Source organism: Lissotriton helveticus, chromosome 3_1, assembly GCF_964261635.1.
Source record: "Lissotriton helveticus chromosome 3_1, aLisHel1.1, whole genome shotgun sequence".
Taxonomy (NCBI): Eukaryota; Metazoa; Chordata; class Amphibia; order Caudata; family Salamandridae; genus Lissotriton; species Lissotriton helveticus.
Genome location: NC_136061.1, coordinates 1,487,711,687 through 1,487,737,220, shown reverse-complemented (window position 1 = coordinate 1,487,737,220; position 25,534 = coordinate 1,487,711,687). Strand labels below are relative to the sequence as shown.

The window sequence follows — 25,534 nt, the reverse complement described above, 5'->3', positions numbered from 1 at the left end:
ATAGACCAGTGCCAAAGATTTTGGGAAAATGCTCACGTTTGGAAAAGTGACTACCCCTTGCGTCTGTATATAATAAATTACTGTCATGTTGTCCATCTGTACCAGATTGCCCAGAGTGACAATTGCTCCAAGAAATTAATGTTGTACCCCTGTTTCTTTTGCGGACAGGTCCCTTCAATCACCAAATGGTTGAAGTGCCACGTCCCACCTGATGAGTGAGGTGTTTGTGATGAGGGTGCAGAAAATGCCTGCCATCAACACATTGGTCATTTTACCATAGAGTGTGTGTTGAGCTCTGAGGTCTAATAGTACTGGACATTCCCATAACCCCTCCACCTTTGAACACAGCCTCACTGGACACATATGGAGTCTTGTGTGTGGCACTGTTGTCATGCATGAAGCTATGATCCCCAGCAGTTTCATTACTGTCCTCACTATAAGAGATGTGGTGTCTGAAAACAAGGTAGCAGACTTTGAGCTTTTGGAATACCATCTCTCTCACTTGATTTGGGTAGGTAGGTTTTCCCAGTGATGGAGTGCAACAAATTCCCAAGAAAAGTGTATATCTGCTGCGGTACAAGATGTAACTTTTGACCTTGAGTCCATACGCTAGTTCATACAACAGGGTCACAGTTGTCTGAGCAGGTACTAGGCATTGCTCGTGGCTTTTGCAATATCAGTCAACTGGCCAGGTAAGGACAAATTACAAGGGGATTTCTGTGCAGATGTGTAGCTACCACTCAAGACATCGGCTAAATACCCTTGGGGCTCTGACAACCCTGAATTGAAGAAATTTGAATTAACTTCCGTAAACGTAGGTAGCAATGATGTACCAGGTAGTTGGGGATTTGGAAGTGTGCGTCTTCGAGGGTTGTCATGGGATCCGCTATGAAGATTTGATTTTTGGGTGGTATAGAGCGCTCTTGTGCCCTGAGGCGTCTTGGCGCTAGCCTGAAATTAAGAGTGGTGTGCATTTACTTACTATAGCCAGGTTTTACATTTTTTCCTGAACATTACTTAAGTTTTTTTCTTGAAGATTAGAAGAGTAGGGGGTATTTTTGTATCCAGAGGCAGCTCATTCCAAAGGAGTGCAGTGTTTCTCATGAAACCTCTGCCACCCCAGGAAACCAGTTCATGTCGGGCATGATTACTTTTTTCCAAAGCTAGATCAGAGGTATCTGTTTGGGATATACCATCTGAACTTATTTTTCAAGTAGTCAGGGGCTGTTCCAGCTAAGGCTTTGAAAGCAATGCATAGAGCTTTAAAGGTGGCTCGCTTTTTTACAGGGAGCCAATATAGCTCATTCAGGGATGGGGTTGCAGAGTGAAGTTTAGGCCATTTTAGAAGCATTCTAGCTGCAGAGTTTTGCACAGTTTGTAATTTCTGCATAAGAGTTACTTGCAGATTGAGACACATGCCTTTGCAGTAGTTGATGTGTGAAAGAACCAGTGCAATGACTACTGTTTTTAGTAGGTCACATGGGATTAGGTGACTCCTTTTCTTCAAAGTTTTTAAAACGAAAACGGAGGAGGAAGTGACTGCCTTGACCTGTTTTTTATAAGTTAGTCTATTATCCAGCATAACTCCCAGGTGTTTTACATTCTTCATCGGGATAGGAAGAGTTCCCATGCCATGCAGTCAACACGACAGCGTCCAGAAGGATGTACTATGCCCCAAAAGCATCACCTCTGTTTTGGCTGAATTTAGTTTAAGGCAATTTGTGCCCATCCAGTTGCTGACTGCAGACATGCAGTTTCGAAATGGTTCATCTATGTCTTGATTGGTGTTGGAGAGGACACCACTATCTGGGTATCTTTAGGGTATAACACAAATGAAAACCTGAAGGATGCTGCCAAAGGGGTGACATAAATGTTGAACAGAGATGGGATTAGAGATTAACCCTGGGAAACACAAATGCGTAAGATGTAAAGGTCTGAAGTTCATCTAGACATACTGATTGAACTCTATAGGTTAAAAGGGATTTGAGCAGAGTAAGTGCATGGCCTTTGACCCCCAGCTTGCTCAACTGGTCGATCAAACATATGTGGTCGACCGTATTGAAAGCGGAAGATTGGTCCAGTAGTACCATGGCTGCTCTGCCGCCTCTTTCCAAGGTGGAAAGGATTTCCTCTGTAGCGACTATAAGGGCAGTATCAGTGCCATGCCCACTACAGAAATTGGGTTACATCCAAGTGGTTATTCTGTTCAATGAAGGAGGCTAGCTGTAAGTTCATAACCTTTTCCACCAGTTTCGCTAAAAAAGGAAGACTTGCTATAGGATGAGAATTGTTAGTATCACGGGGAGCAAGATTTTTTTTTTTTTTTATAAGTACCCATACTGATGCTTTTTCCAGTTTCCGGAAATATGCCTGTATGAAACCAAGTATTGAAGATTTTTGCAAGATGTCCAGCAATGATTTCTGGGACCATCTGGATAGTGAGAGGGCAATGATCAAGCAGAGATCCTGATTTAGTGACCACAATCAGCAGTCTGACTTGTTCCGCTGATTAGTTGGAAAATTCTGTGAAGGACCTAGTCTCATCACTTTCCATGAAGTCTTTGGAAGCAGGCTGCTGGTTGGATTTATTGAGAGTAGCAAAGATATCAAAAACGTCCTGAACCTTCTTATGAAAGAAAATAGCCAATGCATTACAGAAATCTTTGCTGGAGGGATTAGAATTAGCCGTAGGAATAATGGTTAAAGTGATAATCGTATGAAAAAGCTCCTTAGGGGAGCTTTTTGCTTGCTCTCTTTTTCTTGTGTAGTAGTTTGATTTGGCATTTAGAATAGGTACTTTGTATTTAGTTAGGCATTCTTCATATTTTTCTTATTCAATTAAGTTATAGTTTCCCCTGTCTACCACGGTGTTCTTTAGAGGCTTTAAGATCTAGATTATACCATGGAGCAGAAGGATTTCTTCTTTTTAGTGTTTTATGTTTCAAGGGAGCAAAGTTGTCAGTGAATAACTGAATCCACTGCTCATATTCTCTAGAGGCTGTATCTGGATCGACTGAGACCACTGGCTCAGAAACTGATTGGGCGGTCCGCAGATCTTAGACTTGAATTTTATGCCATAGCCGAAAGGATTGGGTGTTACTGGCCTTTGGAGTGCAAACACTATTGGAAAGGATTTTGTTTGTAAAGATCACAGCTTTATGATCAGACCAAGATAAGCCAAGACTCTTTAAAAGTTTCACATTCAAGTTGCTAGTGAACACTCCGTCCATCGTGTTATCCTCCCTGAGCCTCCCATGCCCATGACATCAGTTAGTTCTTCTCTGTAGGCTGCTAGCTCCAGGGTACTTTAGAGGCAACGCCAATAGAGGAGAGGCCTGAGGGCAACCTCTTTTGATATCGGCCTAACCCCAAGATCTAGATGGAGAGGTGTTAATGGGGTACTATTGGGGAGCCTCAAAAGGTGTCTAGTGAAGGTATTCTCTATTCTGGTTAGCGGAAACACTGTACAATGGCCCCAAAGTTCTGCTCTATAGAGGGCAGCAGGTCTAGCCTGAACCTTGTAAATTTCTAGCACTGGACTAAGTGTTTTTTGGAACAGTTCCTGTGTAGTTAAAAAAAAAAAAACGTTGTTTGGGTAAATTTCAGCCCTGCTTTTTTAATTTGGGCGCCCCAGTCCATTTTCTCAGTAAGAGTCAAACCCAGATAATCAAAAAAATGATCAGTCTCTCGAGGGGTCTGCCATCCAGGAAGGGAATGGGGCGGGAAGATCTGCCTACGTTGAAGGCCATATACTTTGTTTTTTGCAGTTTGATTTCCAGGCCCCGATGCTTGCAGAAATCGCTGAAGTTGTCAAGAGTCCTCTGCGTTGGGGATCCTGCGAGGAGAAGCGTATCGTCCGCAAACATCATGGCCGGGATCTTTCGCTGCGCTAGCCTGGGGGCATCAATATTCTTTCCTTTGTTCAGGAAATCTATTAACCCATTGATGTAGAGGAAAAAATGAGTTGGAGCCAGGACACAGCCCTGTCGAATCCCTCTTTCCACGGGCAAGGGGGGCAGAGAGTTCTCCGTTCTTTCCATATCTGATACGGGCATAATTGCCCTCATGGAGACGTTCTATCTGATGACACAGGTATTCTGGGACTCCCATATCTCTTAAGGTTGCCCAAAGTTTATCCCTCGGGACCAGGTCGAAGGCAGATTTTAAGTCTATGAAAATAAGGTAGAGACTGCCTACCGCGATGGAAACTGTTTTCCAGTATATCAACTGCAACTTAAAAAGTTGATCAATCGTGGATGTCCTGGTCCGAAACCCGGCTTGGAGGGGGGTTAGAATATTGTGTTCCTCCATCCAGCTTTGTAGGGGCCCCAATAGGACTCGGGCAAAGATTTTCTGCCCGACGTCGATAAGGCTGGTCGGGCAGTAATTAACGGGCAAGGGTGGGGATCCCTTTGGGGATTGCCATGCCTTGTAATACAGTGTTGAACAGCGTGGTCGAGTACGGTGCCCATATGGTGGGTTCTGATTGGTAGAGATCCCCGGGGATCCTATCCAAACCAGCCGCTTTTGCAGGAAGGATCTTCCCTAGTGCATCAGTGGTTTCTCTTACCGAAATTAAGAGGGTGACTTCCATGTTTTTACCTGTATACCCCAGGGGCCTAGAATTTCTTTTATCCCCACCTTTATCCCTGCTTTAGAGGGTTTCAAAGTGTACCCTGTAAACAGTTTCATCAATGTTTGGTTCAATAGCCGGTTTACCAGCCTTGGTATCATTATATACGATATTCCAGAAGGACCTCAGATAGTGAGTGTTTAATGCAATTCTGAGGTCTTACCATTTTTGGGCTTCCCAATGACATTTAGCTTTAGTAGTAGCACTTTTATATGCAGCTCTAGCTTTCTTGATTTTAACGTTGTCGCTACTTTTAATGGCAGTTATTAATTGTGTTTTAGCTGCTTGGCAGCTGGCATTGAACCATTTGTGTTTGGGCATTTTAAGGGCTCTCTGGGTTTTATTTTGATTAAAAAAGTGGCCAAAATGCCAACCAAATCATGGTGATTTTGTGAAATCTTGAGGAGAGGGTTTGGTGTTCCAAGGTCCTCTATTATTTGGGAAGTTGCTAAAAGGTAAGGGACTACCTGATGGTAGAGTTTGGCCGTTTTATCTTGAGATTGGGAAAACTCAACCCATCGAACTCTTCTTCCACCATTGGTCTGTGTCAAGCTTTGCACTGATGATTGAGGATCAACCTGGGACGTAATAGTGCATGGTGATACTATTTCTAGGATATGAGCATTGTGATCACTGTCATGTCACTGGGTGATTTTAAAATCTAACACCTTGTGCCAGGACTGCATGTCTATCAACATGTAGTCAATGATTGAGGTGTGGCCTGGTCTGTTATAGGTGTGGTTTCCCGGGCTATCTGATCTGGTGCGGCCGTTACATGCTCTTAAAGAAAAGTTTGGAGTAAGGGCTTGGATCTGGAGCGCTAATGGGGTCCATGCCCTTGCTGGTGGAATATTAGGTTCGGGAAATGACCAATTTTGGTCCTCCTCCTCAAATTGGGCCCCAGACAAAGCAACAAGCGGCTCAAATTGACAATTAAAGTCACCGCCAATAATTATACCCCAGTGCGATGGAAGGGTTAAAAGTAATGTGTTGAGTTGTTCTAGGGTAATGGACTTCTGGCCCCGTGGGGTCGGGCGAGAGTAGAGATTTATGAGCAGGATACTTTGTTTTGCCTTGGTTGTTATAAGTACACAAAGAATATCACAGGAGGAAATCTCCATGTGTTTGGCCTTGCAACCTAAATGGACTCCAACCCATTTTGACAGTCCACCTGAAGGTCTTCCTCTCCCCGCGTGTATCGCTGGAATATTAAAGACGGTGAACCCCTGCTTGCTCAAGTCATCTCTGGACCATGTTTCCTGGAACATGCAGATTTTGTGCTGATTAATAAAGGAACCCCAATCGGGGTTCTCCAGTTTAAAAGTTAATCCTGCTATGTTCCAGGAAAGTATTTTCAAGCTTGGGGTATGCCCTATAGCAACCTGTATGGGGGGGATCAGAAGTTATGCTGTCTGGAACAAACTCTTCTTGCGGGAGAGGGTTTAGGTTAGGTTTAGGTGCGTATCTATTTAATGAGGGAGATTTGCCGTGACTTAAGACTATTTTATTTAGGTGCATGCCTTCACAGGAATTCTCTTTACTCGGCGTACCTTCATCCTCCTGGTTCAGATTATCCTTGGGTGGGATGTTTTTCCCAGTCTCAATAGGCTGCATTGTTGCCTTATGGGCTGTTAAAGGGTCACTCCTAAGGACAATCCCATTTTTCTTTATAGTACACATGCAAGGTTGGGCTTTATCTTGTAAAGGGGCTGCCACTTTCATTAGTCAGTCAACTGCCATGAGGGGGCTGAACCTGTTGTTCACTGTAATGTTAAAGATTAGTGGAGATATTTGTGCCTGCAAGGGTATACGAGGTTAGGCGTTCTGGATCGATGCCCACTTCAAGTGGTAAGCTTCTCTAGACTTTTGTAGATGTTGGTGCGAGGGGTAGAAATAACCTAGGGGCAATAAATTAACAGAGCTCCCAGGTCTAACAAAGAGATGGTCTAAAAGATAATTAACAATCCCCCTGTTCCTAAAATAAATGATGACACAGTCACCAAAGATGTCTTTGGGTCTCCAACCTACCCATCCCACGCTACGGGTCATAATAATATCATTTATATCTCTGTTGGAGAACTGCTTGTTGCTGATTAACCAATGAATACATTTGTTTTTCAGCTCACAATAGGTTTCCCTAGTGCTTTGCTTGAATTCTGGGACTCCTTCTAAAATAACAAAGAAAGGGGATTGAGGCTGGGGGTAGGTTAATGCATGGGAGGGCAGTCCCTACCTGGTGGATTCCTCCCTCTTGCCTGCTTGTAGGTCTGCCCCTCATACCAGTGGAGGGGCTTTCTGAGGGCCCTACCACCCCTCCTGCGTTAGTCTTTTCCTTCGGTACTCCTTGTCTAAGTTCTTGGCCCTGCCTGGTGTTCCCTTTCTTTGCCCCATTAGTGCTACAAGGTTGCCTTCCCTCCTTCTCCTGATTAGGTTGCGTTGTTTTATTGGAGATGGCTTTATTGGCTTCTACGCTCGAAGGTGAGCATTTAAATGGGATAATGTGTTGGCTGATAGCTTTTCTTTCAAAATTACCTCAACCCTGTCAACCCAACATTTTACTAATTTTGCGAGACTGTCAACCCGATCGCTTAGGTTTTTCAATTCATCTCTTACAATAGTCCTGACTTGACCCTGCAAGTCTACAACCATGTCCATGGCCCATGCTGGCTGTTCTGGGTCTCCATTCGTTGTGTGACTACTGCCATTGGCACTTATGGGAGTCGGGGTCACGGGAGCTGGGGCCTTCCTTTTTTTGGGCCCTCTTGATGTGGTGGCTTTGACTATCCCTGTTTTTGGGCGGGCCCCACCTGGATATATAACGTCCGTCCTACTTTCTGCAGAAGATACTACGTCGCTTAAGACAAGTTCCTGGTCCATAATGAGTGGCGAGTCTGTTATATCAAGGGGGCTTAAAGGTGCAGCAATATTGGGTGTAAGTGATAGTCGCCTTTCCGTTAGTACTATCTCATTTGCGACTACGCCAATGGCTCTCTGTAGCATGCGATCTATGGATGTCTTTTTGATGGAAGATGGAAGAGGGGCGACATTCAGCTTTCCCACCCCAACTCGCCTACCCATGGTTTCTAGTAACTCAATTTAGTCGCCGGGAGGGAATAAACAAAGGGCCTTAAGTCAGTGACCTTGTTGAAGTTTACAGAGACAGTCCTGATCTCATTCCAGGATTTGGGGAGAGGCCCAGCCCGGCCTCCTCCGGCCTCGGACGGGCACAGGCGGGCAGGCCCTTGGTCCGGGCTTTGCCCGGCGCGCCAGCTCACGTCCCCCGTAGCGGTGGGTGGACTCTGCTTCTAAGGCATGTTTGCGTGGTGGTGCAGCTTCCGTGATGCGGGCGGCTCCTGCCGCTGCGCGCTCGGTGCCCTGGGAAGTGTAGTCCTCCAGCACAGGTAGAGCGTGCAGGTCACTGCAATAGCCCCCAGAAAATCAGCCGTGTATGCGGCGATAGCCCAGAGCAAAGTGCAATGTCGGTTATATCCCTCAGCGTTTCTAGGTTCTAAAAATGAGTTGTCTTGTGGATCGCTGTGGTAATCTTTTGAGGGATCGCTCGGACCCCTGGTGGCTAGCCTTCTAGGTCTGATTCTTGTTTGTCATAGGTACTCCCTTGGTCAGAGTTTGTCTGAAAGGTGTGGACTCGCTCCCGAGGCAATGGGGAGGTCCTGGTGGTGCATGTGGCCAAGACAGAGATTGGGAGTGAGTGTAGGAAACTGTGGTGGAGGACACACAGCCTTGTGTCTGCTCCTATTAGGCACTGGGCAGAACTGGAATTCCTTTGATATCTGCATCTCGAAAGTTAACCTTCTCTTTTTCTGTGGCTGAGTTATAGGTCTGCTCTCCTGAAAGGGTGGGTGTGCAAGGATTTTCTCCATAGTGGGTATATTGTTTTTCTCTGCCTTTCCTTAAGGAGCTCTGCGGCACCTGGGAGGCTCACTTGTTGGCATGAAGCCTTTTTTCGGAACATACTCGGGGATGACTTTTAGAGTTGACTTTGATTTATTTCAAAGGAAGTTGGGCAACTGATGAAGGCCTACTTGTGTAAAGGCTCAGTGCTCTTCAGCAACGACTTTCCAGGAGCAGGGGATGGACTATTGGGTTCAAGAGGTCTTGGAACTTAAAGTCGACTATGAAGGTTCGTGTTTTTTTGGGCCTGTGTTTAAAGTAAATGTCAGGCTTTCTCAGGGGTAGCACTACCTTCTGCTGAGATATTTTCGGACCATTCCCACATGGGTCGGTCCTCAAGTTGAGGTTAAGGGATTGTAGCCCTACTATCAGCTGTTATTCTAGGTCTTGTGTCAATCCTGATGGGACCCAGCTTACCTCTTGAGTAAGCATCGTTCAGGTCCTGGCACTACATGTTGTAGTGGGCCAAAAGTCGTAAGCTTTGGTAGTGGTGTATTTTATTGTTTTTGAATGTCTGGCAGCAAGTCCAGGAACCGCAAATAATAATTGTCTGTGTTCAACGGTGATTCTTCTTCCAATGAAGTGCAGAAGTCTTGACAACTGGAGCCAAAAGGGGTGGAAATGTATTGACTGTTGCAGAGCTCAAGCTGAATGTCTGTACCGATGGATCTAAAAAAATCTGAGGTGGAGTCTTTGTCCCGGTGCATTTTGTGCACAGGGATGGATCACAGAACATCTTATGATCAAAAGTTCTTCTAACAAAAACATCTTGTAAACGTCTGTGCCCAACACTAGACAGCAGCAGTGTGCACAAGATGTGTATTTACAGCCACACGTTCTATGAACACTTGGATATGAGCATTACTACTCATATTTTTAGAAAGTGACATCCAAACTGATGTCATTCACCCACTTGTTTCAAATATTGCTCCAGATAATTATGGAGGGAATGCCACACATACTGGCCTCAAAAAACTGCTCAAAAATAAGATATACAGTTTCATAATTGGATAATTGACATTGGCGAATAGGCAGGAAAGAGGTTGAAAAAAAACCAAATTCTATTTTGCACAGGTGAGGCTCCAGATGATAGAATCTTTCTCCGCTGGACCTAATCCTTATGTTTTACAGAGAAAGCAATATGGAAAAATTATATTGCATCCCTATAATTAAATTCATAAGCATTACATGTGCGGGATTTCTGAACTAAGTTAGTTAAGAGAACCCTTTGCATTTTCAAACTTTCCAGGCTTTTTTCCCATTTTTTTTTTTAAAAACCAGAAGGAAAAGTAATGGTCCAACTGTGCTGATTTTATATTTTTTTCAACGGGAAAAAACAAAAGAAACCGACTAGGAACCAAGCCTAGAAGAGAACGGAGGATTGTTTCACAGCAATGTAGGTCCAGAATCTCATAATACAGTGACTGTTAGCAACAGTTCATAATTTGGTTAAATCAACACATGGAATTTCTTCACTTTCTCAAAATCCAAGTTCATGGCAACCTCAGTCAAGGAGAGTAGTTTGCTTATAAATTTAGACACCTTTCCCCCCCGCGGATTTGAGAATCACCAGGTGAACCCTATTGTTTTACATTCGCAGATATGCACAGTCCCTAAAGTAAACAAGTACTGACAGAGCTAATGCTCATTTGTAATGAATGGTGAAAATATATATGTTTTAAATTAATACATTCATTTAAAAATGGCAGCTATAGTGTTGCATGCTGATGTACCTGTGGCCATCTTGGAATGTTTTGTCATTTTGAGAAACTCCTTTTTAAGATTTGGCCACTGGAGCGTCAAGGCACATGCATGTGCAACCCTTTTGAAATGAAAAGTGTTTCTGGTGGGAAAATAGCAACTCAAAAATAGCCACAACTGCATGCACATACATAAAGATGCAAGTGTACATATTGTAACGCGTGAGTAGTCATCTAGGGTTTTTTTGTAAGTTTAATTTATTGCTCCAAGCTGGTAGGAGTCAATTTTGTCTAGTAAAATAAATAACGAAAAAGCAAGCACAAGTGCGTAAAAATAAAGGACTGTTCTGACCGAGGACAGTATGCTGCTGCCAGGCTCATGCAAAATAAATAAAAATGTAAAATACATAGCACCCTCCTCTCCTTTAATTTATGGACCCTTTCAATTCACAGCTGGAAGGATCTGCCTGGAAAAGTATCCATCAACCTCAAGTGCCTTCTGAACCTCAATGCATTACCTGATGTTCAGACAGACTTCTTTGAAATCGACCAATGCCTTAACTGTGACAGATGGTCGCAGACCATACCTTCGACAACATAAACTTCAACGTTGAAATGCTGCGTCCTCGTTTCTCCCTATGAGATCTCTTTCTCAAGGGGCCCTTGGCAATGATGGAAATTGCTGTGCAAGGGGGGCACTCTCTCCACCTCCTTCGGAACTTGAGAAAGCTGCCTCTCCACGCCTGCGCTGGCCTCCCTACAGTCCATGAAGTATTCCTGGACATCTTCAAACAGATTTCACAGTAGTCTGGATAATGATAGACGGGAAGGCACACAATACAGTCAACATGAGGGTCAGTTTGGGATTGTTGTGTCCCACAAGTGGGGCACTTCACAAAAAGGATGGCTTTTGTGAAAAAAAATTCTTCCTGCCAGAAAACATTAAAAAAAATTACTTTCTGCCCCTAAAGGCAAAAAAAGTGAAGATGTTGTAAAAAGTTTATAATAGGATTTTTTTTTTAAACTCTCAGTGCTCCAGGATCTTGCAGAAGAAGCCGGAAAAAGAGAATTAGCTCACCTGCCATCTACATGTCAAAATGGAATGCTTGCAGTATGCTATTCCTTAGAAGCTCAACAGCAGTTTTACCAGCTTTTCACATTTGTGTTAGGTTACATTGTGTTCTATTTTCTCTCTCAATACCTTTATATAAAAAAAATGTGCGAAAGAAGCTTCTTGTCACTGGGTAATTTCTAGTAACTATTTCTCTGTTCAAAATTGGTTTAATTTTTAAAGTAAATATGCGAAAACTGACCAATATATCCTTTTCATAGGCTGTTAAAAATAGTTCCTTAGTACAAAAAAAGCTTTTTAAAAAAAGAAAGCTTTTATCAATATATATGTATGTATTTGTGCATTTTTTTGTAAAAAGTGCTCTAAGATCCCAAGAGTGAGTGGCATAATTTGATGTTAATGGCTAAAAATAAAGATGTTACGGAGGGGAGCTTAAGTTTATCTGGCTCACTAAAAAGGTTTTCAAGATAATGTATCCATCAGGCAAGAACATCTTGATGCATCTGCACAGTATTAAAAATGATCTGTTTAGTGAATTTAAAGCTAATGGGCCTTCACTTTCATAATGTTTTATAGATCTTTGAAGCTGTTACAGGCAAATACGCTTATTATCGTGGAAGGCCTATGAGAGCCACAGGAGGATTGTCTTTTTATAGACACCAATATCCCACTAAAGGAACTTCTTCATGCAAAATAAATCTTTAGGTGCTTGTAGAATAGCAAAATCATTTTCTAGAGGGCACACTGAAATTACATTTTCAAATGTATTTGAAGCAAAGCCGGTTCCTCACCTGAATTATTAGAACGTTTGCCTTTTGCACAGTCTTGGATATCAATGGGATAGGTCTCCCCTTCTTCATTAATACCAATCGATGCATCAGCTAATACATCTCTAGATCCTGGTATAGGAAGAAATATAGGTCGGATTTTTTCAAAATCTACAAAAATTGATCAGTTAATATTAGTTAGACTCACGGGTTCACACTCTGCGACTCTGGGCAATAGCTTGCTTAATCTCCACAACGGCCCCTCGCGGCGGGATGCCTGACTTTCACCTTGTGGATACCCTGCTATCTCACAGGGGAATATCAGGAAGGGTTCCCTAAGCAAGCGCCGGGAAACCCACTGCGGGTAGCTGTGCGCTATATAAGCTCAACTACATTTACATTTACATCGAGCGTATGCCTTTGCCTCCAGGTCTAATAGGGCAATGAGGCGGTAGTTGGCCGGTGACGCAGGGTCACCTTTCTTGAATATGGGGCATAGAGTCGAACCTAACCAAGAGTCTGGGAGCTGGCCTGTCGCGAAAACGTTGTTAAATAGGGGAGTCAGAAGGTCAGCCCACTCTTCCGGGGCGCATTTAAATATCCCAGCTGGTAGACCGTTGGGCCCTGGAGCTCCGTCTTTTTTCATGGCTCGCAGATACTTGGTGACCTCGGCTGCAGTGGTCAGTTCGAAAGTTTCTATTTGAGTGGAAGCAGCACGATCTCTTAGTTCTATCTCCGCGGGGTCGCCAGAGTCGCTGCGATATAGATCGGACACGTGCAGGGCCCAGGCTTCTTCATTCTGATTTGTTAATTAATGTTTAAATGGGTAGAAAGAAACCATATGAAATAGAATATGTAATCTGAATGAATAGGGAATTTTGTACCTTTGTACCCAAAATCAGATTTGTGATCGAGTGGTAAATGGTCAATTCATTTATTTGGAGAGCATTTACAACTCGATCACAAATCTGATTTTTGACTCACTCGTTAGTATTACCTGTCGGCATCCGAGTTACCTCATTATTCACTCTTCACTTCAAGCATGATATTATCACATCTAGTAACAGCAGGATCCACCAGACCTTGTCATTTTGTATGATTGAGACTACGAGTAATAGCCCAGTGCCTGACACACACTTTCTTTCTTGTAGAGTAATCCCCTGATGAAGGGCCTTGACAGCGCCCGAAATGCATTGGGAATGATTTAAACTGCGATGATCGTTTATTGGTGAAATTGAAACCATGATGAGAACAATTATGATATTATCAATTGATTGAATGTAGCCATGAAAACAATGAGCTGATCAATAATATAAGACTTGATAACGGTATCAATGAACTCAATTAACTTTATGGAAGATTGAATCAGACGTTTCGTTCGTCTAACTTGCTGTGCACAGAGGAGTCTTCCCCCATGTAGGGGTAGCTTTGTAATAGTCACGATATACAAACAACATAGGATCTATGCGCACCTACAACGCCGTAAAGCACAGATTGTATACCTACAAGAGTCACATATGGTGGAAAGTGAGGTGGTGAAACTTAGAAAGAAATGGCGTGGCCAAATTTTCTCCATCTCTTACTCTAATTATGCAAGGGGAACCACGATCTGGATACGTCATGGGGTGCCATTTGTGGCGCATGAGCAGAGGGTTGACAAAATAGCAAGATATGTGTATGTGAAGGGTGCACTAGATGGACAATTAGTGGTACTGGATACAGTATACGCCCCTAATTTTGACCAAGATAAATACTGGGACACAGTGAGTGGGGCATTGGCGGGATGGGACACATGCCCGTGGATAGTGGGAGGTGACTGTAACACAGTAATGGATGTGCCTTTAGACAGATCACACCCGCCATTAAGCGGAGCTGGGGTCTTTAAACAGACCGAAGCATTGGTTAGATGGGCAGTAGGATGGGAGCTGTGTGACGTGTGGAGGATGCGACATCCTGAGCAAAGAGAATATTCATATTACTCCACAGTACATGACCTACACACTAGGATCAACAGAATATTCAGTTCTAATAGAATAGCCATGCAGGTACTTCACTCCACATACCTGCCTAAGACTTTCTCGGATCATAACCCGCAGGAGATAGTTATTACATGGGGCAAAATACCCACCCCGGTCCCTACATGGCGGTTGTGGCCACAGTTGCTGGAAGACTCATTATTCCGACATGATCTCTCGCACACTATAGACTGTTACTTTGCAGAAAACAGTAAAAAGGCAACAAGTAGATTGGTTGAGTGGGACGCCTTTAAGGCAGTCATACGGGGTAAGGCGATCAGCGTGACAGTGGGAGCGAGACAGGAACTCCAAGATCCTTAGTAGAAGTGGAGGGGCAGATTAGAACAGGAGGCAGCGACTGATGGGGAAAAAAAGGGCCCGTTGCAAGAGGCGCAAATTAAACACGCTGAATTATTGGAATCACTTAGAGACATAGACTATCAGGCACATACCAGACGTGCCCACACAGAAGCAGATAAGGCAGGTACACTGCTTGCTAGGTTGATCCGAGACATCCCTCCCAAGGTAGTGATAAGCGAAATTAGCACAGAAGATGGAACAAGAGTCTCTAGTCAGGGGGATATCAACGATGCCTTCAGGAAGTATTATGCCAAACTGTATGGTGTGACAAACACTGCTACTGGGGAGCAATTGGAGGCCTTCCTTTCCTCTTTAACTATTCCAGTGCTCCCGTCATTGGCACAAAAAGACTTGGCGGGGCCCATTACGCCACAAGAAATTACAGTTGCTATGAGGGACCTCCCACGTAATAAGACCCCTGGTATAGATGGGCTCCCCATTGAATTCTATGCCACATATGCTGAAACCCTAGTGCCCCAACTGAAGACCCTGTTTGAGACAGTTTGGGAAGAAGGTTCCTTACCTCTCACTACGGCGCAGGCGCTCGTAATATCCTTACCAAAGCCAGGAAGGGACCACGCGGACATGGTGAACTATCGCCCGCTATCGTTATTGCCCACTGAATACAAAATATTGAGCAAAGTGCTGGTTAATAGATTATTGCCACATCTGTCAAAATTGGTCCACATAGACCAAACAGGGATCCTGCCGGTGCGGAGCACCTCATTAAATATAAGGAAATTACATTATTTGATGACAGAAGCGCCTAAACGGTTCCCCCATGCGGGCTGTATCTCGTTAGACCTCAGACAGGCATTTGATTCAATAAATTGGGAATACATGTTTCAAGTATTACTGAAGTTTGGGATACCAGAAGGTTACATAGCATGGCTGCCTTTAATTTACAAGGCCTCAACAGCGCGGGTCAGGACGGGAGGACACATATCGGAAGAATATACGATGCATAAAGGGACCAGACAGGGTTGTCCGTTATCGCCTCTTATCTTTATTTTGGCACTGGAACCGTTAGCAATGAAAATGAGACAGGATTTCCTGGGCTTGGGAATACCGATAGGGAACACGACACATCTATTCTCGGCCTACGCTGACAATAGTATTGTGTACATACGTGATCTCTGATTGCCCCTGGACCCAATATCTGACATGTATAAACACTTTGAAGGAATGTCGGGTCTGGCCTTAAACACTACAAAATCGCATGCATTTTTCTTCACGGAACCTGCCGAAGACACAGAAGTTGACTTTGGAGATACTAAGCTCCAGATATCACCGACCATGTTTAAATATCTGGGCATCCAGATATACAGGACAAATGCAGATATGCTAGATGGCAATCTCAACAGAACAATTAGAGTTTTTTTAAACGCAGTTTGTCTGCTTTTATTAGTTAACTTAGCCCATTTGTGTTTTGTTGTTGTAGAAATCACCCTGGTCCTGAGGAGAACCCCGTTAATAGGGGGTTTGAAACGCGTCGACCCCATAGGTCCGTTGTCAGTGGAAAATTGAAAGCAGTGATCCATCAAAAATAAAAAGATTTGTTTTGGTTATAATTGACAAATGTACATTGTATCATACTTTTGAATGGAATATTGACACGGATCCATACCTCAGTGGTATTTTGTTTTTGTTGTAGAGATATAAGTTGTATAAATGAGGTGTGAAAGTATCAGTATGAGTGCTTTATAGGAGTGTTTTATATATAATTGTCCATTTTTGTATCTATTTGTACAGTTTGTTTATATTCGTGAATATGCACAAGAAATTGTGTTTGAATAATATAAACAAACAATTTTTTGGGGAAAACATGTTTGAATAAAAATAATATGATACGTTCAAATAGACTGCTATGTTTCATTCATAACAGGTCATTTTTTGCTATCACAAACGGAGTAAGCTCAGTACTGGCATTTGTATCGTTGGTTTAGTTCAGATTTGACTCAGCCTTGCTGTTTTAGGAGTCAAGACCCAGTTTTGTTTTTCCGGATAAAGAATGGACAGCAGTAATTGAGCATCCTAGAAAAGTGTTGAGAAATTCAAAATTCAAATTTATCCAAACAATGGTATTGCATTGTGCTTATTTGACCCCGTGCAGATTAGATAAAATGTTCCCGCAAACGCAGCATTCATGCCCGAGGTGTGGGACAGAGTGAGCTAACTTGATACTCATGCTGTGGGCATGCCCGTTAATAAGGGAATACTGGGACACGATTAGAAGAATAATTGGGACGGCAGCACATCACGAGATTCAAAACACTGTGGAGGAGTGCATTTTGGGTCTACACAAACATTTGTCCAAACACAAGATACAATACCGATTCATAGACCTAGCGTTAATACTAGCTATTAGAAGCATTACTATGCGCTGAAAGTCGAGGAAACGCCCTGCTGTGTCGAGCTGGTGGGCGGAAATGCTACGCTGGAGCTGTGCGGAAGGTGCAGAAATAAGGGGTCTGCGAAAGAGACCAATATCCCTAGAATGGGAATCTATGTTGGAGGAGATGAAACTAACTGAGATAGATCACGATGATTAAATAGTTTGCGTAACAATTACTATGTGGTGCCCATGCGTCCACACATTGTGTATTAATGAAAAGTTCTATGTTTAAATATGCACAGTGTTGGATTGTGTGAAGATAAAGGTGGTTCAAAATACACTATAGTCAAAGAACTGTGACCGGGGAGAACCGGGGTGGGGGGTACTGTTGGGGATAGTTTTAAATTTCAGAAGTCTTAATGTTCCAGGTACTGTTCAAACGCAAATTAAGTGTACAGTCAGACATAATATTGTCACCACTGAAAACCAATAGACTTCATGTGAAAGTACTGATGCATCAAAATTTGATGCTGGACTAATATTGTACGAAACATAAATAATTTGTTGAATACACAATGTAATGATGTAAGGCATACAACAAAAGACTTAATAAAATATGTTTTTAAAAACATCATCTGTAAGCCATACAAGTGTGGTCTCCTCAACATAGTAAGAGATCTTGGGCACTCTGGAAGCGTAGCGGCGTCGATAATACGGTTGAAAGTCAACCGAAAATCCCTCACCTCCCACAATTCGCGTTCCAGAGTCTGTACGTAACTCAGTGACATAGTTATGAAGTCTGTTTGGGCGCAACAGTCGAGCGTCGGTACAACCTGGGCTTTCCCCCTTTCCATATCGACGGGCTCTGGAGTGCTTCCCCAAGTATGCAATCTACCTATCAGCGAGCTCACAGAACTCCGCCAGCAATACAGAGCAGAGGTGTAAACGAGGATCTCTACCAGTGGCGGCATGCACCTTCAATGTCTCGCAGATACACCTCAGCGCATTGTAGTTGAGCACAGATGTCACAAAGGATACACGTTTGCTTGAGATGCACACTCCACCAATAAAGGCTTAAAAGGACTCCCAAAGGGTGGCTTATGTCAACACTGTTCCCGTGTTCAGTGCAAAATATTCCGATTCAAGAACTTCACTACTGGACACAGGGTCATGAAGGGCTCCATTGTGTAACAGCTAGGTGCTTTCCAGGCTGTGACCATGTGGGATCTGCAGCTGAAGGAAGAAAGGGCTATGGTCCGATGGCATCCGAGAAAGGACATCGATCTCTGAAACTCATAGGTACACATTAGCCAAGAGTAACCAATAGCCCAGTCTTGCGCAAAAAGAGTGAGGAGCAGAGTGGAATGTGAACGCTAAAGTGGACGAATAACAGGTGTGCCAAGCCTAACACAGTGCATAGGTGTCAGTGATGTGGCGGAATACGTCTCGGGCCCGGGGTTATTCACTGTGTCATAAGCTGGTGGAATCAGTGTGTAAACATTGCGGCATATTGAGGTCACCCGCCAGTATCACATGATCAGGGTCCAACCGTCTCATATAGGCAAAGAGATCCTGTAATAAATCAGGGTCATCCACATTTGGGGCATAGATGTTTAGTAATACAATGCGTTTGTCTGCATGAATACCCTGAAGGAGAACATAATGGCCATTCAGGTCCGCATGACAAGTATGAAGAATGAAGGGAATACTTCTGTGTATAAGGATGCAGGTGCCACAGGAATACGAGCTGTAAATGGAGTGATGAATGTGGTTTCCCCAGGATTGCCATAGGTGAGGTCAGCCCTAGGGGGGAGATGTGTCTCTTGGAGAAAGGCAATCTTGACTCCATGCCTTTTCAAATAAGACAATACCAGTTTCCTCTTTCGCCGATTATAAATTTCACATATATTCCATGAAATTAGGGAGAGACTAGAGTGTCCTATTTATATCGAAGGGTAGCATTTGAGATGAAGAGATGAGTTTGGAAAGGACATGTTGAAGGTGATGATTTGGGAGTTGTGTGATGTGTGGCAGTGAGAAAACAGACAATCTAACATAGGGGGGAGGGAGCACACTGCCTCTCATCCCAGCACAGTTCACCCCATTGCACCAACTATGGTGACAGACTACATCAACTTTGAAAGTAAGCGTACTGCATTTAACAGGACGCAATGGGGTGAACTGTACTGGGATGAGAGGCAGTGTGCTCCCTCCCCCCCTGTGTTCAAAAGGATCCCTGAGCCAATGAGCTGACAAGCTCTCCTGGGATGCACCGTGTGCCTGTGGAGAGGTACTGTGACCTGGGAAGACCATTTCAGCAACCCCTGATGACTTTTCTCTGCTCCTTACTACTTTTTGCTCTCTACTGATGACGGGCTTAACCCAGAAACAGGTCTCTAGACATAAGAGCACTACCTGCACCAACTTTGGTGAAAGACTACAGCAACCTTGAAAGTAAGTGTACTGCATTTACCAGGATGCGATGCGGCAAACTGTGCTGGGATGAGAGGCAGTGTGCTCACTCCCCCCTGAGACAATCTAACATGAACAGAAACAAAACATAAGAACCCCCCACCAGATAATAAGACATCCAGCGAATCCCAGAAAATGGAAACTGAAAATAAAAGAATCCCACCATATTAAGACCGCCACCCAGTATCACATGATCAGTGTCCAACCTTCCCATATGGGAAAAGAGATCCTGAAAGAAATTAGGGTCATCCACATTTGGGGCATAGATGTTTAGTAATACAACGCGTTTGCCTGGAAGAATACTCTGAAGGAGAACATAACGGCCATTCAGGTCCACATGACTAGTATGGAGAATGAAGGGAACACCTCTGTGTATAAGGATGCAGGTGCTACAGGAATACAAGCTGTAAAAGGAGAAATAATGGTGCTGTCCCCAGTTTTGCCAACGGTGAGGTCAGCGCTAGGGGGTAGAAGTGTCTCCTGGAGAAAGGCAATCTTGACTCCATGCCTGTTCAGATAGGATAATACCCGTTTCCTGTTTTCCAGATTAAATAATTCCACGTTAGCTATAGAGGAGATGAGCTGTTGGCTTCCCCTTCTGCTGTCACCTACCCAGCCGGGCATTGGGCAGACTCAATATGCTCTACATGTGAAGAACTTCGATGCTTGTCCGATTTTCCTATCATGGCTGTCCTTCTATACCCTTGACACGGAGGCACCATTTTGTTGTTTCTTGTCCTCTCCCTCGGTCCGTTGGACTTCATCCTGCCGACCCTCAGACATTGCTCCTCGGCTGGACTGCCTTATGTCTCCCCCACCCCACCCCACCCCCCCCCAGGGCCCAGTCTCTCCTATCACCTATCTCATCCCCCCCCCCCCTCTCTCTACCACCTTCGATGTCTTATTTCTCCATTCACTCTGTAGATAAGTAATATATGTTATGTTATGTTATGTTAATTGGGTTCTTCTATAGCGCAACGGCTACTCGCAATGGAGTGTCCCGGCGCTTTGGCGAAGAGGACCTTTAATGGAAAGGAAACATAACTGAGGTTAAAAGACTTCACAATTCATAACTAAAAAGCCAGGTTTTTAATGCCTTCCTGAAAGACATCAGGCTGGGGGCTTGTCTAAGGGCAAGAGGCAATCTATTCCACGCATGTGGGGCCAGGTAATGAAAAGAGCGCCCCCCTTGTCTAGTTCGTTTGATGGAAGGAACGGACATTAGAAACAAGGAGGCAGAACGAAGAGCTCTGCTCGGTTTGTACAAAGCAAGACGCTTTTTGATGTACCCAGGGCCTGAGTCATGAAGAGCCTTGTAAGTTAACGTCAAGCTCTTAAACAGCACCCTTTTGGCTATAGGGAGCCAGTGCAATTCCCTCAGCAAGTTAGAGGCACTAGCTCTTCTCGGGAGACCATAAATAGCCCGAGCGGCTGAGTTTTGCACCACCTGAAGTCTCCTTACTAGGTATTTGGGGAGACCCAGATAGAGGACGTTAACATAGTCCATACGTGACCCTACCAATGCTTGGACGATGACCCTGCGATGGTTCACAGAAATCAGAGGGAGGAATTTCCTGAGCATCCTTAGGATGCCAAAGCATTTCCCAGCAAGACAGGCTATTTGGGGTCCAAAAGTCAACTCATTGTCGACAATGATGCCCAGATTTTTGGCCTTGGTGCTAGCGTTGGCAGGGGGAAACAGATCCTGAGGCCACCAATTCTTCCAGTTAGGTTCAGAGACACACCCGAAAAAAAGCAGCTCCGATTTGTCGGAGTTGCATTTCAGGCCGTTTTTTGCCTAATCGTTGTGTAAATGGAATTCTGAGTGAATTTACTATTTGCATAGTTACAACTCTAACCACTAGTATATGTAGTAGTTATTCGTACTTAATATCACTATTTTGGGATTCTGAGCTTTCCCATTTGCATCTCTCCCCTGAGTGACTGTACAACGTATACATTTCCTTTTCTGCTATCTGTATCTCTTCCTTGTGGGACTCTTCAACTTGCTGACTCCCTCCCTTTGTTCTCCCTAACCCCTGCCTTTCGTGGATCCTGTCTTTTTCTGGATCGCTAATTTGCCCTGGTATTGAATGTGTTTTTCTTACTGTAATTAATGTGACTTTTTCCTTTTGCCATTTGTTCCCCCTCTGTTGACCTGCCAGTTCCGACCCGCCTCCTAGCCCCCTATCCCTTGTTGCCCTTTGACTAAGCAGTCCTTCTCCCCTTGTTAGGGAAAGATCCAATATTCATACTCTGGAGTCTCAGTGACCCTTCTGAGAGAGTCCACAGTGTCAAGGGAGCCACGCACAGTTGAGGTATAGTATGGCACTCCTTGCCAAAAGCACTCCCTCTCCCCTTGTTGGGGAAGGGCCAGTAGGTAGGCCTTGGAGTCTCAGAGACCCCTCTGAGAGAGTCCACAGCCCCAAGGGAGCCACTCTCAGTTGAGGTATGGTATGGTGCCCCTTGCCAAAGCACTACCTTTTCCCTTTTTGGGGAAGATCCAGTAGATATGCCTTGAAGTCTCAGAGACCCCTCTGAGAGAGTCAACTGCGTAAAGGGAGCCTCACACAGCGGAGATGTGGGAATGATACCACTTCCAATGGATCACAGCTTACCGGACCTTGGACGCCGTTTTTACTCGTCTACCGGTTTATGCCCTTTTCAGCCTCCCCCTCCTCCTTCATGCTCGGTCTCTCTCCCTCCCCCACCGCTTTCCATCTTTCTGTCTTTGTCTACTTCCTCTGCTCCTATCCCCTCTCCCTTGATTCTCTCCCCTTGCCTGCTACGCTGCCTAGCCCCCTGTCCCTTGTGCCCTTTGACTAAGCACTCCTTCTCCCCTTGTTGGGGAAAGATCCAATATTTATACACTGGAGTCTCAGTGATCGCTCTGAGAGAGTCCACAGCCCCAAGGGAGCCACTCTCAGTTGAGGTATGGTATGGTGCCCCTTGCCAAAGCACTACCTTTTCCCTTTTTGGGTAAGATCCAGTAGATAGGCCTTGAAGTATGAGAGACCCCTCTGAGAGAGTCCACCGCGTACAGGGAGCCTCTCACAAGAGAGATTGGGGAATGATACCATTTCCCCTGGGATCAAAGCTTACTGGACTTTGGACGCAGCTATTATTCGTCTACCGGTTTGTGCCCCCGTCACCCCCCCTTTTTCATGCTATGTCTCTCCCCCTCCTCTTTCCCTCCTTCATTCTGTCTACTTCACCTCCCCTGAATCTCTCCCTTTGCCTGCCTTTTCCCTTACGTATATGTCTTTATTGTTTGTTTCGACCCAGCATGCAACTATGTAGCTATGCTCTAAAACTGTGTAAATTTTGTAACGATGTAACCTTCCACTATGGTATGATACTCATGTAACGTGCTCGGATACCCCCGGGTCCAGCCAGCACTATATAAAACCTTTCAAACAAACAAACAAAGTATCTCATTCAAATCGGTCGGTAGCATTTGAGATGGAAAGAGGAGTTTGGAAAGAACACGTTGCAGGTGATATGTGAGTTGTGTGATGTGTCGCAGGGAGCAAATAGACAACCTGACATCAATAAAAACAAAACATTGGAATCCCTGCTCCCACCCATTTTGATAATAAGATATCCTGCGAATCCCAGAAAAAGCAGAAAATAAAAGTTGGAAGAAATTGGTGTTCACCATGGGGGTGCAGCAACAACTCGGCTAGCAGCAGCCTATTTATAACAAGGACAATAATAGCATGCACAAAGAGTGTAGCAGAATAATGGGTGGTGCCTGATATTTAAGAATATGGTAGAGATATAGGGCCAGATGTAGGAAGGTTAATACCAGTCGGTAACGGCCGATTTCGGCCGTTACCGACCGGTATTTGTTTTTTGAGGTGTAGGGGGCCCACATTTTAACGATTCTTTAAATTTACCGATTCGGTAAATTTACAGATTCAGTAAAATACCGAATCGGTAAATTTACCGAATCGGTAAATCTAGATGTAGGTGGCACTTAAAATAGTGCCACAGGCCCTTAAGAATTTTTTATTTACCATGAAATACTATTCCATGGTAAATAACGAATTCCTGGGTACATGCACATCTGTGCATGTACACCTGTGCCATGTGGCACACATACATGCCCTAAGGGCATGTATGTGTGTCAAAGTGACACCCTGTCTGTCCCCCTTGTCAATTCGGTAATTTTACCGAATCGGTAAATACCGATTCGGTAACTGACATTGATAGGAATCAATGGCAATTACCGAATCGGTAAATACCGATTCGGTAAATACCGAATCCTACAGATTCGGTATTTTTTAACAATTTTTTACCTACATTGTATTTACCGAATCATAAATACCGAATCTGTAAAATTCGGTATTTATGAATCTGTAAATCCAATTTACCTACATCTAGCCCATAATGTTAACACAGCTTACAAACAGGAGTTTAACGGTCAATTCAGTCCAGGATAGTCAGGAGGAGCGACCGATGAGAGGCATCTGAGCTGGTGTGCTCCAGCGCCGACTGCCGAGGAGAGGAAAGTCCAGGCAGCAGTTTTTTTAAACATTCGCTGGTGAATCAAAGATACAAGCTTTCCCATTGTGTTCCACATGCAGACGGGCCGGATAAAGCATTGCGTACCGAAGGCCCAGTTAGAGAAGAGAGTTCTTAACATCGTTGAACTTTCGGAGGGCTTTCTGCACCATGGGGGTGAAGTCCGGATAAAGCGAGATCTCGATCTTTGTAGTTAAGGTGACGACAGGCCCGGACTGGCCGTTGCAGGCACCGGGCAATTCCCCGGTCGGCCGCAAGGGTGAGGTGGTGGGGTGGAGAACCCTCGGGAGGCCGAGGGCCTAGGGAACTGTGAGCCTGCTCCACAGAAAAGTTTGGGGAGAAACTGGAACAATCGAAGAGATCGATAAGGAGCTGCTCCACAAATGCATCAGGTCGTCCCAGGTTAGTGGTTTCGGCAATGGGCGAGATCGGGTGATCTTGGCCTCAGGCTCAACTGCAGACCCAGTTGCTGCGGGGACTCCGAGGCTGCCCAAAGTCGGCCCCTCGAGAGTCCAAGTGGCAAAGGGGAATTTACTCTAGGCAGGAGGCTATGATGGCAGTGATTCGGTGAGTTTAAAGGCGGCTACCCCCCGGAGCCACACAAGATAGCTTCCATCTTAGCGGCGGTCGTAGCCAGCCCCACCAGTAGTTCTTTTGATCAGTGGCAAGGCTTCCAATTTCACCCAGCCAGAAGATTTAGTAACCTGTAAGATTTGCAACAAAAGGGTGAGAGTGGATATATGTTAGTAGTTTTGGTAAAGCCGGAAATGCGAATTGTATTCTTAAGGAACCTAGCTTCAAGGTTTTCTTTCTTACTTGCATCTTGTTTTAGGAAGCGTTCCATCTTATTCTGTCTTTACTGCATTGTGGCAGTTCCATCCTCCAATCCAAATATCCTCACCTCTGCCCCATCAATACTTGTCACTTGCCGACCCAACCACTGCCACATTCTGTCTAAGGGGTCACAAGGGTATCAAAACGTGCGGCCATTGAGTGGAATCCTGCCTTGAGCTCCGCCATAATGGCAGACATGTTGTTGCTAGTATCTGTATCTGGGTCGAGGTCCGTGACTTCATTCCTATCGGAATGAGAGCCATGACCCCAGGTAGGCTTGGTCCGATCAAAGTTTGCCTGTGCTATTTAGGATCTGTCCGGCCTACGGTGGTAGGGTCATCGGCTGCAATAGTCTGATGCTAGAGAAGGCAGTGCTATGCTGTAGTGATAGTGGATGTGCAGCAAGCCGTCTACATAAAAAAGGTATCCAGGCGGGGCAGGTGCAGTGGAACAGCAGTAGTGCCAGAGCAGTGGACCTTGAAGCCAGGAAAGTGGGTTTGAGTCTCCGCAAGCTTAAAATCCTGTGATTCTAGGCAAATCATTTTTTATTTCCTCATGCCTCCCGGAAATGAACTTGTCTGCCTGTAATGCAACTGGTGCTAATGTAAAGTGATCTGATACCTTCGGGTCTAGTTTGCGCTATATAAAACTCCCCCAAATAATATATTTTTTAAAGACAGTGAGGCAAAACGTAGGAAGGGTATGTGATAAATGTCAATTAGAAATTCATGTAAGTGGTAGACGCAACCTGCAAGGCAGAGAAGCAGACATACTAGAGTCGCCTCATCCATAAACCACGCACTGAGGCAACATCGTGTTGATATGCCCAATGGGCCGGGGTATGCCAAGGGTGCAGGGGGCATCGCCCAGTCTGCAGGAAGCCCAGCTCAGCAATGCAGTGGAGGAC

The 25,534-nt window shown here is 44.6% G+C and overlaps 1 protein-coding gene across 4 annotated transcripts in view; it reads right to left on the bottom strand.

The window, feature by feature from the left end:
• LOC144823538 (uncharacterized) overlaps nucleotides 1–25,534 on the bottom strand; it is a 428,207-nt gene that overhangs the window by 46,588 nt on the left and 356,085 nt on the right. The window lies entirely within an intron of this gene.